Here is a 12,263-nt window from a genome sequence, read left to right as displayed (position 1 = left end):
TTCATTTTTTTAATCCTTTACTCTCCATCCCCCCAAATCCCCATGCAATTTCAGTGGGAGAGATTAGCACATCATTACAGCATAGCATTTTCAGGATTTACTTTCTATCTTGTTTATCTACTTTCTTTTTGCAAGTTTCCAGCGAGATTGGTACCGCCACTGAATTAGATCACCAGGGAGCCAACATTTTCCATTCGCTGACTTGGTGCAGTGCTGATGGGAGGAAGAGGAACATCCCATGTCCACACTGTCAGCCCAGGGCGGCCAGGCCATAGAGTGGGGAGGGCCTCTGGTCTTTTGGGAGGACCCGGCAGTCGTCATAACTAGTTCAGTCTCTGTGGCCCATTCAGCTCTTGGTATCGCTGCCAAGCCGGCCAACAAAGGAGCATTGTAATCCTGACAGTTTCCCAGCATTGACTGGACAGACACAGACCACCAACCAGCTCCTTTGGCTTCTAACAGTTCACAAGTGAGACCATGAATAGAGAAAAGTCAGTGGCAAAAATCCCACATCCTGCTGAAGTTGGTGTGGTGATGCTTTTCTAGCCAGTGAGTCTCCCTTCAAGCTGGTCATCCTCATACCTGTTTACTTTTGCTTTTTTGTTTGTTTCCAAATGCAGTTAGCTTGAATGGTAAGGCATAATCCTCATCGACGCCACCAAGAAATAAGGCTTGAGTTTTGAAAAATAATCATACGGCATGCAGTACTTGGGAGAATGGAAAGTATAATAAAAATGAAAGTTCATGATAAGCTTCTAAGAAGCAATAATTCCAGCTAGTGCTAGAGGTCACTGTGATTCTTAAGTTGAATTTGGGGGTAATAGACAAGGGAGTTCAGGAAGAAAATGGAATTGTTTTAACTCATTGTGGTATTATTTATTTATTTATTTATTTATTTTGCTTTTTAGGGCTGCACCCATGGCATATGGAGGTTCCCAGGCTAGAGGTCAAATCAGAGCTACAGTTGCCGGCCTACACTACAGCAAGACCAGATCCAAGCCACATCTGCAACCTATGCCACAGCTCATGGCAAGGCTGGATCTTTGACCCACTGAGCGAGACCAAGGATAGAACTGCAACCTCATGGTTCCTGCTTGGATTAGTTTCCCCTGAGCCACAACAGGAACTCCTCCTTTCGGTTTTTAGGCATGCACCCCAAAGCCTGCCTTTTCTATAGACCAGGCCAAGGACACCTACAACTCTGATTTTAAGAGTAACAGTAAAGGAGTTCCGGTTGTGGTGCATCAGAAACAAATCCGACTAGTATCTATGAGGATGCGGGTTTGATCCCTGGCTTCCCTCAGTGGGTTAAAGATCCAGTGATGCCGTAAACTATGGTGTAGGTTGCAGATGCAGTTTGGATCCCTAGCTGCTGTGGCTATGGTGTAAGCTGGCAGCTGTAGCTCCGATTCGAACCCCAGCCTGGGAAGTTCCATATGCTGCAAGTGCAGCCCTTAAAAAGCAAAAGCAAAAAAAAAAAAAAAAAAGTGTAACAATAAAATATTTAAGAACAAAGTAAAAATTTCAGAGGTTTGGTTTGGTTTGGTTTAGTTTTTGTCTTTTGTCTTTTTAAGGCCTCACCCTCAGCATATGGAGGTTCCCAGCCTAAGGGCTAAATCAGAGCTGTCAGCCTATGCCACAGCCATAGCAATGTGGAATCCAAGCCTCGACTGAGAGATCTACACCACAGCTCACAGCAACCCTGGATCCTTAACCCACTGAGTGAGGCCAGGGATCAAACCCACGTTCTTATGGATGCTAGTCCGGTCTATTAACCACTGAGCCATGATGGGAACTCCATAAATTCAGAGATATTTATTATGACTTTATCACTTATTGAAAGTCAGGAAGTATTTTTGTCAATCAGATAAAATGACCTTTTAAAACATTTTAATAGTAAATTTGGTATAATTCTGTTTATTGAAATTTCTTTCTTTATAAGTACAAATTACAATAATGGGATGCCATATTTACTTACTAGTCATCAAATATTCAGACAAATGGTAGTGCGTCACACTGGTAGGAGAGGTGGGATAAGAACCAGGGTATAAACTGAATCCCTTGATCTAGCAGAACTTAAATAATAATTTGACCTTTGACCCAGTTACTCTACTTGTTCAAATGTATTTTGTGTTTAAATATTCGATAGATTCACACGTTATCATGTTAAAGCCAAAATAAGAAAATATGATATTATTCATCAAAACCAAAATAAAAGCTAAAACAAATAACAGGAAAAAATAAAGCTCCTAAATAACATGAGACTGACAGAGTTAATTAAGTAAATAGTTAACCCTAAATAAATCTATACGAGGGGATACTATATAGCTATTAAAATTAATGTATCTAAAGATTCTTAGTGATGTAGGAGAATGCTTGCTTAAACATTAAGTGAAAAGAGAAGCTGTAATTAAGTAACTGTTAATGATTTTGGATTGTAAAAGTGTAATAAAATACTAATGGCCATTGTTTGATCAGAGGGGATATGATTGATTTTTCATGGCATAGTTCTACATTTTCAAAATTATTCACCAAGAGTGTATGTTGGTTTTTTTGTAATCATAAGAGAAAAAATATATTTTCTAAAAAAACTTTTTCTTCTGTTGTATGGACTAATAAAGAATCTAAATCTCCACTTCCCTTACTCTTAGAGTTTTTTTAATGAAACAAATACAAATGAACAACACCTTAACCTGTTACCAGGAGGCTGTCCTGCGACAGTTTTGATGCTGATGAGATTGACTTTCCATTCCTTTATTTTCTTCTTGGTCTACCCCTAAAAGCATCACAAGGTTAAGCTACATAACCCAGCACTGCCTCTGGGCTGCTTAAGATGAATTGTCGTGTGCAGAATGCTGGGTCCTGAACTGTGGTGGAGCCTGTGCCCTGGGAAACGTGTCTTTCCTGACAGCTAAGCTGGCACGGCTGCCTCAAGGAGAACTGTGCAGATGTCACAGGCATGAAAACTGCTGATGACCAGAGCTTTTTGGTGCCTTCAGCCCAACATCTTTTTTTGTTTTTGTCCACAGGTAAAATACAAGTCTTTTTCTAATAAACTTCAAAAGGATAGGTCCCCATTCTCATGCAACCACTCCCCCAGGTAGCAATCCTTGAATACCAGTTGTGTCCTGTGAAGCCGTTTGCCCCAGGGTTAAGGGTATAAGCTGCGTTAGGCCTAGGTTGGTAGTACCAGCCTTAGACCAAGGCAGGAGGTGGAAAGGCCGCTGGGGCTCTGCATAGGTTTCACATCTTAGAAATAAATGCCTGTCCTGGAGTTCCTGTTGTGGCACAGCAGAAATGAATCTGATGAGGAACCATGAGGTTGCAGGTTCGATCCCTGGCCTCAGTCAGTGGGTTAGGGATCCGGCATTGCCATGAGCCATGGTGTAGGTCGCAGACGTGGCTCGGATCCAGCGTTGCTGTGGTTCTTGTGCAGGCCAGCGGCTACAGTTCTGATTAGACCCCTAGCCTGGGAACCTCCATATGCCACAGGTGCGGCCCTAAAAGGACAAAAGTCCAAAAAAAAAAAAAAAAAAAAAAAAAAAAAAGAAAGAAAAAAAAAGAAATGCCTGTCCTGGCCTCTGGGCATTGGATTGAGGAGGGTGCAGGTCAAGGGCGCCCCTACCCTGCCTCTTAGCCATCATCCGGAACCCTAGAATTTCCTCCTCAATGGCTCAAGCTGATTTCCAATCTGTTCAGTGGTCTCTTTCTGGGTCTATTTTTCTGAAAGTGCATTGCACCACTGGGGATCACCTGTAGGCTGAAGAGGGGGTCAAGGGACAGGCATTTTTGGGGGTTGTGGAGGGAAGTCAGTTGTACAGACCAGCACAGAGCAATGGAGAACACTGAGAACGTTTAGCACAGGGCCAGGCATGCAATGCAGCCTCTGCAAATGTTATTTGTGACATAGTCCTTTAGTACCTTTTTACATATTTCTCCTTTGACAGAGGAAAAAATAGCCACTAAAATATAAGCTTCTACAAGGAGACACTTTTTAATTTTTGGTGTCCAAAATGGAATTTTTTTTCATTAACTTGGCTATTGTCCTGGCCCAATTTCAATCTTCTGTATTCAAGCTAATTCCATTCCTCCCCCACTTGATAAATTATTCTTCACTTCCCCCATAAAAACCATCATGTTATACTTGTGAAACAAATGAGCTTCTGTGTTCGAGCGAACAAGCAAAAAAAAAAAAAAAAAGATTGTATTCAATACATAGTGTATTTCTCTGTGTGACTAACTTGAGGGCTGTGTTGGAATTTATGACAATGAGATGTGAGTTTAAGTCCCTGATGCTTCTGAATAATGATAGGTTTTCTGTCAAATGGAGCAATATCATAAGAGACATTCTACTGATGACTTAATATGAGACAAATTTTGAAAGTATTGTTGGGGTTGAGACTCAGCAGATGGGAGCTATTGCGCTTACCCCTAAATCACTGCATTCCCAAGCAAACCCCTTTACCTCATCACTTTGAATGGCCAGAAGCCTGAGCATTCATGAAACGGCTCCCCCAGTGTTCTGCATTCATCCTGAATAATGGAGAGATGGGCTATGAAGAGAAAACTGTTAAAACTAGAGGGAAAAATACTGAAGGTTGTTAAAAGTCACTCTCCTTTTTCTCTCCCTTTCTCTGAGTTCAGCATCACTGAGGTCTGACATCTCTTTTCCGGTGATCAATTTAGGGAAGCTGAGTTTCATCTCTTGAGATGACAGAGCATGGTATGGGTGGGAATGACCAGGAAAAAGTGGCATATTTTCATAAGGAAACAGCAGCTTAGGGCCCAAGGTGTGGCTGGGAGCACAGCCGGCACCCCTTTGAGGAATATGCCAAGAGATGTCATCCCTAGATATAAACTCTACTTCAAATGACTTCAAGTAAGAGACAACTCTTGCCAGGAGGGCTACCCTCCTGCACTGTACCTGTTTGGAAGAGACGTTGTTATTAGGAGTGGTTTGTGCTGCCGCTGTGTGCTGCTGTGCTGTCTTGCCCCTGTGCACCGGCTACGTGGAGAAGGCTGTCAGCAGACTCTCCTGAGCTGGAGACTTACTGAATTATTTTTCCGGTTCAGACTGAGGGAAGCCAGGTCTGTGACTTTTCCCTTCTGACATTACTTTCTAAACTTTCAGTCTAAAATATTTTCCTCATTCTAAGTCTTTGCCGCTAGAACAAAGGAGATAATTAAAATAATTACATGGGTTGTTCAGGCCCAAATAACTATTTGGGAAAGGAAGGACCTGACTCAGTGTAAAGTAGCTATTTTATCTGATTGATTCTGAAAAATAACTTCAATTATTTGTCTTCGGTTCGTATCTCTAGAAATATAGTTTTAATTTTTGGACATGCGTTTTTTCATTCATCCTTAAAAATATGTATTATTTAATTACGTATTTTTTATGTTTTAAATTTATTATTGGAATATGGTTGACTCACAGTGTCATATAAGTTTCAGGTGTACAGCAAAGTGAATCAGTCATACATATAAATACATCCATTTTTTTTCCCCCATAGGTTATTACAAACTATCGAGTAGATTTTCCTGTATTATATAGTAGGTTCTCATGAATTATTATTTTCTACAGGATTGTGTGTGTATATGTTATTGAAGCCTTGTTGACTTACTATAGTTTTAATTTTTTTTTTTTTTAAAGTTTTCCTCGGAGTTCCCGTCGTGGCTCAGTGGTTAACAAATCCGACTAGGAACCATGAGGTTGCGGGTTCGATCCCTGGCCTTGCTCAGTGGGTTAAGGATCCGGCATTGCCGTGAGCTGTGGTGTAGGTTGCAGACGCGTCTCGGATCCTGCGTTGCTGTGGCTCTGGCGTAGGCCGGGGGCTACAGCTCCGATTAGACCCCTAGCCTGGGAACCTCCATATGCCGCGGGAGTGTCCCTAGAAATGGCAAGAAGACAAAAAAAAAGTTGTTCCTCATAGTTATAGAGAACAGACTGGAGGTTGCCAGAGATGGAAGGGTAGGGGGTGAGAGAAATGGAGGAAGGGGGTCAAAATGTAAAAAGAAAAGAATTAAATACGGATGAGAAAAAAAAAAGTTATTGCCTTTTTACTGTCTCTTTTCAAGAACTGGCGGTAGGGTTTACATTAGATTATCATCCCAATTATTGTTGACTCTTTTGCATGCTGCCTGTAGCCTTTCTCTAAACTAGACTCAAAGGGTGACACCAGAATAGAATTCTGGACTAGAGCGAGGGTCTAACTGGCCTGCTGCTTTGTGATGTTCTGCATGGTTTTGGAATGCTGTACTTTAGTTCTCAAGGTGTGTCTCTCTGCCGATGGTTAACTATAGACATGGAAGGAAAGTCTGTTTTCAGTTTCCCCAGCAGGTTGATGTGCTTGGCACAAGGTAGACATTCATTTGACTTCATGCTTTAATAAATAAGGAAGGAATTAAGAGTGCTGACTAAACTGATTGATTAACAATTCAGTTAAATCACCAGTGAGTTGCGCTCTAGTCAAAAGAACACCTGTTAATTCAGTAGTCACCACCTGAGCAACACTTGTTGGTTGGAGAGATACTAGAAAAATGAAACCAGAGGCAATTTGAACACCATTTGTTACCTTAGATAAGCTGTTAAAGTCAGATCTAGGTTTACAGCATGAATTTGGCCACTTACTAGCCATGTGTCTTGGGACAAATTTCTAAACATTTTATTTTAAAAATTAAATTTTTATTTATTTATTTTATTTCATTTATTATTTATTTATTTATTTTGCTTTTTTAGGACTGCACCTGCAGCTCCCAAGCTAGGGGTCAAATCTGAGCTGCAGCTGCCAGCCTACGCCACAGCCACAGCCACAGCAACAGCAACGCACAATATGACCCTCGTCTGCAACTGAGGCCACAGCTTGCAGCAATGCAGGATCCTTAACTCACTGAGTAAGGCCAGAGATTGAACACGCATCCTCATGGATACTAGTCAGGTCATAATGGGAACTCCCTCTAAACATTTTAAACTCCTCAGTGCCTAAATTTCCTCATCAGCAAAATGAGAGGTGAGCATTATTCCTGTAATGTGTACAAAGTGGTTAGTGTAATGCTTGGAACAAAATCAGTACTCAAAAGATAGAAATATTATTTTTATTAAGAAATCATGATCATTTTCTGTTCTGCCTCATAAAAAGAAGTGTGAGAATCTTATATGTACACTCCCTTAAAAAGATGTGTGAGAATCCTATACGTACACTCCCTTAAAAGAAAACAAAATTCTTCAAATTAAAAACAAAAACCAAACACGAACATATAGGGCTTATGTATTGAATCACCAGCCTTTTCTGAAGCCTTCGAGATGGTGCAGCAGGAATGTGAAGTTTTGTGAATCACCAGCCTTTTCTGAAGCCTTCGAGATGGTGCAGCAGGAATGTGAAGTTTTGTGTAAGTTATGTGTGTTTGCTAGACTGTGATGCCTAAAAGGGGGGAAGAATCATAGTCTACACGGAGCAAGCATCTCTTTCTGGTCCTCGGAGTTCTCTCAGTACCATTATTCTCATTATTTTGGCTCAGAACTCTCATTGTTGATAGCTCCACTCTTTCAACCATTGTGATCTCTTGTTGAGTCCTTCCTTTCCGCTCCCATATCCACCACCATAATCGGTGTTAGATCATTACCCTCTGACTATTGCAGAGGTGGCTAGAAGCCCTTCTCTCTCCAACCCCTGTCCAACATGGGTAGCATGACCTGATCCCCAGGGCTGGGACTGTAGCAGAGGTGGGGTGTTGGGTCCATTTCAAAACATACTCTGGTCCCTCTTGATCTTGGAGACGCTTGCTCTCACCTCTGAGCTGCCTTTCTCAGTCTACTCCTGCCTTATTCACGATGAGAACGATAGGCTGAGAGAGTTGAATTATGAGACTTCTTGAATCTTTTTGGTCTAGGTTCTAGTCCTGCCTCCAGTTAGACAGAGTTATCCACACTATCTATCCATCTGGCTTCAAGTAAGAGATGTCATTTATTAGGAGTCAAGACTCCACAGTATTAAAGGACATGTTTTTGCTGGGCCTGGTCCTCCGTACACAGTTTCCCTTGGGAACCACTCAGTATTGTGGTCAAAAATAGTATTTGAGGATTTTGGCTCCTGGTTCAAAGTCATGTCTTTTAACCTCATCTATTCCTCCCTCCCCCAAAGTCTCCGAATAGATTTTTCTGTCTTCATTTAGTTCTTTCATCAACTTTCCAGCTCAATTTATTACTACCATTTCTCAGACATGATTTCCAGCTTATAACTTGCTTGCTCAAAAATGTTCAATACCTGCCACTGATTAGAGGATAAAGACCAGCACTTTTGCATGGCATTCAAGGCATTTTCAACTCTGGCCCCAATTTAGCCTTCTGACTAATCTCAAAAGTTTTCCTAGTGAATAGCTGGCATGACTCCAAACTTTCACACACCATCACTACTACTTCCACAACCATCTCTACCATAACCTCCACCACCTTCACCTCCACTACCATCACCACCACCACCACCACTACCTCCTCTGTCACCATCACCACTACCCCTATCACCACCATCACCTCCACCACCACCACCACCACCACTACCTCCTCTGTCACCATCACCACTACCCCTATCACCACCATCACCTCCACCACCATCACCACCACCACCACCACCACTACCTCCTCTGTCACCATCACCACTACCCCATCACCACCATCACCTCCACCACCATCACCACCACCACCACCACCACTACCTCCTCTGTCACCATCACCACTACCCCTATCACCACCATCACCTCCACCACCACCACCACCACCACTACCTCCTCTGTCACCATCACCACTACCCCTATCACCACCATCACCTCCACCACCACCACCACCACCACTACCTCCTCTGTCACCATCACCACTACCCCTATCACCACCATCACCTCCACTACCATCACCACCACCACCACTATCACCACTAACCCCCTCCACTACCATCACCACCACCACCACCATCACCACTAACCCCCTCCATCACCATCACCACCACCACCTCCACCTCTATGACCACCTTCACCACCATCACCACCACCAAAGAGTGGAACACTGCAAATGAAGAGTATGGACTCTAAAGGTAGGCTGCCTGGATTCAGATTCCCTCTCTGTCACCAGCTCGCTATGTAAACCTTAGACAAATTACTTGGCCTTAGGTTTCTCCCCTGTCAAATGGGGAAAATAGTGATGCCTCCCTCGTAAGGTTGTTTAGAGGATCAAACTAATTAATGAACATAAAATATTTTAGATAGCATGGTTGTGTATAAGAGCTCAGCAATTGTTAAGATATTACTCTATTACTCAACTTAAAACCTCACACCCTCACTGCAGGATAATTTCCCCCACCCCCCACCCCATGTCTATGTTCTTTATTAGGCACTTATTAGATGCTATCTTATAGTACTAGTCAATTTAATTGCTTTTAGTAAACAGTGAACACACTCAGAATAGAATATCTCCAGAACACATAAGGAGTATAAAGATGAACAATGAAATAAACATCTGTATCTCCATGACCAAGTTTTGTAGATAGACTATTACTCATTTCTAGGAAGGCCCTTGATTATTCCTTCCAAATCACATCTACTTTCGTCCTCTTCCCAAAGGCAGTCTCCATTCAGACATTTTTCTTTAAATCAATGGTAATTACCAGTGTTCAAAATGGTGATTCAAAATGTTGTTTCAAGTTTCTTTTTCTCCGGAAAGCATTCCTGAATTATAGATTTTTGTATAGTAGGAAAGGTAGGGGTCCAATTTCATTCTTTTGCAGTGTAAACATCCAATTATCCGAGCATCACTTATTGAAAAGCCTATTCTTTTCTCCATTGAATTGTCTTGGTACCTTATTATAGATTAATTGACTATGAGTAGGTTTATACCTGGGATTCTTTATTCTATTCTATTGATTGATATTATTACGATTCTATAGCGATTCTTATGCCATTACCACACTATCATGATAACTGTAACTTTAAGCTTCGAAAGCAGGAAATGTGAGTCTTCCATATTTGTTCTTCTTCAATATATGTATTTTTTGTCCATTCTGGTCTCCTTGAATTTCGTTATGGATTTTAGAATCAGCTTATCAATTTCTGCAATAAAGCCAGCTGAGATTTTGATTTACACATTCTTTCATTTCTTTGATCAATATTTGGTTGTTCTCAGAGTATGCAACTTGGACTTCTCTTGTTAAATTTATTCCCAAGAATATTATTCTTTTCATGCTATTGTAAATGGAGTTGTTTTCTTAATTTCATTTCCAAATTGTCCATTGCAAGTGTATACAAATGCAATTGTGGAGTTCCTGTTGTGGCTTAGCAGTATCAAATCCAACCAGTAATCATAAGGGTGAGGGTTCAATCCCTGGCCTCACTCAGAGGGTTAAGGATCCCGCATGGCTGTGAGCTGCGGTATAGTGCTGTGCGTTGCTGTGCTGCAGGTCCGATTGGACCTCTAGCCTGGGAACTTCCATATGCTGCATGTGTGGCCCTAAAAAAAGAAAAGAAAAGAAAAGAAAGAAATACAATTGATTTTTGTATATTGAGTTATAGCGTGCAAACTTACTCCACTCATTAGTTCTAATGGTTTTTAAACAAATTCCTTAGGATCTTCTGTATATAAGATCATATCAGGGGTTCCCTGGTGGCCTAGTGGGTTGAACATCTGGCATTGTCACTGCTGTGGCTTAGGTCACTGCTGTGGCTTAGGTCACTGCTGTGGCATGTGTTTGACTCCTGGCCCAGGAACCTCTTCATATTGCAAGGGTGGCAAAAAAAAAAAAAAAAAAAAAAAAAAAAAAAGGAAAAAGATCATCAGCAGCCATAAAAATAGCTTTACTTGATTTACCATCTAGATGCCTTTTAGTTCATTTTCCTGGCTAGCCCCTCCACTGCAGTGTTGAATAGAGGTGGTGGGAACAGATATTCTTGTCTTGTTTCTCATTTGAGAAAGAAAATCTTTCAGAATTTCACCATTAAATATGGTATTAGCTGTGAGTTTTTCATAGACACCCTAACCAAGTTGAGGAAATTCCCTTTATTGAGTCATCTAATTCTTGACAGGTATCTGTTATGTTTACTTGCTCTTGCGTTCCTTCTAGCTTAATCTCTGAATCATTTTTTTCTTTTACTTCTAATTATTTGGTAAGTTCTGTCACCTTTCTTTCCAAATTTTCCTTTTCTCCATTTCAAGTTTTTCCTAATCTTCTTTCTTATTCTTTATACATATTTATATTTGGTTTGTTCTAAATATTAGATTTTACATCTTGTTGTGGTCACAACTTTTGACACATATATCTATTGTTTGTAGAGATGTGGTCTTGCTCCTGTGGCTGTCTCTCTCGTTTTTAACAGCTTTATATGGGATTCTCCGGTGTTTTTCTGCTGCTGATTTTTACAGGAAATGAATTTTCTGGTCCTTTAGAGTGGTGGTTGTTTTAGACATCTTTCTAATTTGATGGCTCAGCTCTTGCACTCTTCCTTCTGTTGTTTTCATGGTGCTTATCTTCACCTTCTCCTTCTTTTGTTTCTGCTGCTCCTGCCTGCCCCAGTTGAATTCTAGTATAGCGATTTCTTCTCATTGCAGGGCTTTGTCTTGGGAGGGAGCTTTGATGAAACCCGCTGGCCTAACCAGACTCTCAGAGGGCTGTGAAGCATCCGGCAAGAGCTTGCTGGGCTTCTCCCGCTCTCAGGGCTGCCAGATGTCTGCTGGCTTCCTTCTGCTTCCTCCTGTGCTAAGCTTGACCACACACAGATCTTGTAGCTGTGGGTGCTCTGGCTCCGTGTATTTTGAGGTTTGTGGAGGATACTTTGTCACTTAGTTTGCTGCACATGTTGCCCGAGGGTTTGGTGGATTTGGGGGTTTTGGTATCATAGTTGCTCTGTCTGTTCTTTATGAGGGGATTCAAGGATATTTAAATACCATGCCTTCACCACTCCATTTTCCCAGAATCCTAGGCAGCCATTTACAATCCTTCCTTCTTTTCTTTCTCTTTCTTTCTTTCTTTCTTTCTTTCTTTCTTTCTTTCTTTCTTTCTTTCTTTCTTTCTTTCTCTCTTTCTTTCTTTCTTTCTTTCTTTCTTTCTTTCTTTCTTTCTTTCTTTCTTTCTTTCTTTCCTTCCTTCCTTCCTTCCTTCCTTCCTTCCTTCCTCTCTCCTCACCCGCAGTATGTGGAAGTTCTCAGGCCAAGGGTTGAATCCGAGCACAGCTGTGACCGATGCTGCATGCTGCAGCTTGGGCAACACCTGATCCTTAACCCACTG

The sequence above is a fragment of the Sus scrofa genome, chromosome 1 (genome assembly GCF_054392235.1).
Source record: "Sus scrofa isolate SSC_HxYL_T2T_F1_AM1 chromosome 1, Sscrofa_HxYL_maternal_Yorkshire_Landrace_v2.0, whole genome shotgun sequence".
Classification (NCBI taxonomy): Eukaryota; Metazoa; Chordata; class Mammalia; order Artiodactyla; family Suidae; genus Sus; species Sus scrofa.
The sequence above is the reverse complement of the archived record's forward strand: the minus strand, read 5'-3'. Positions refer to the sequence as shown.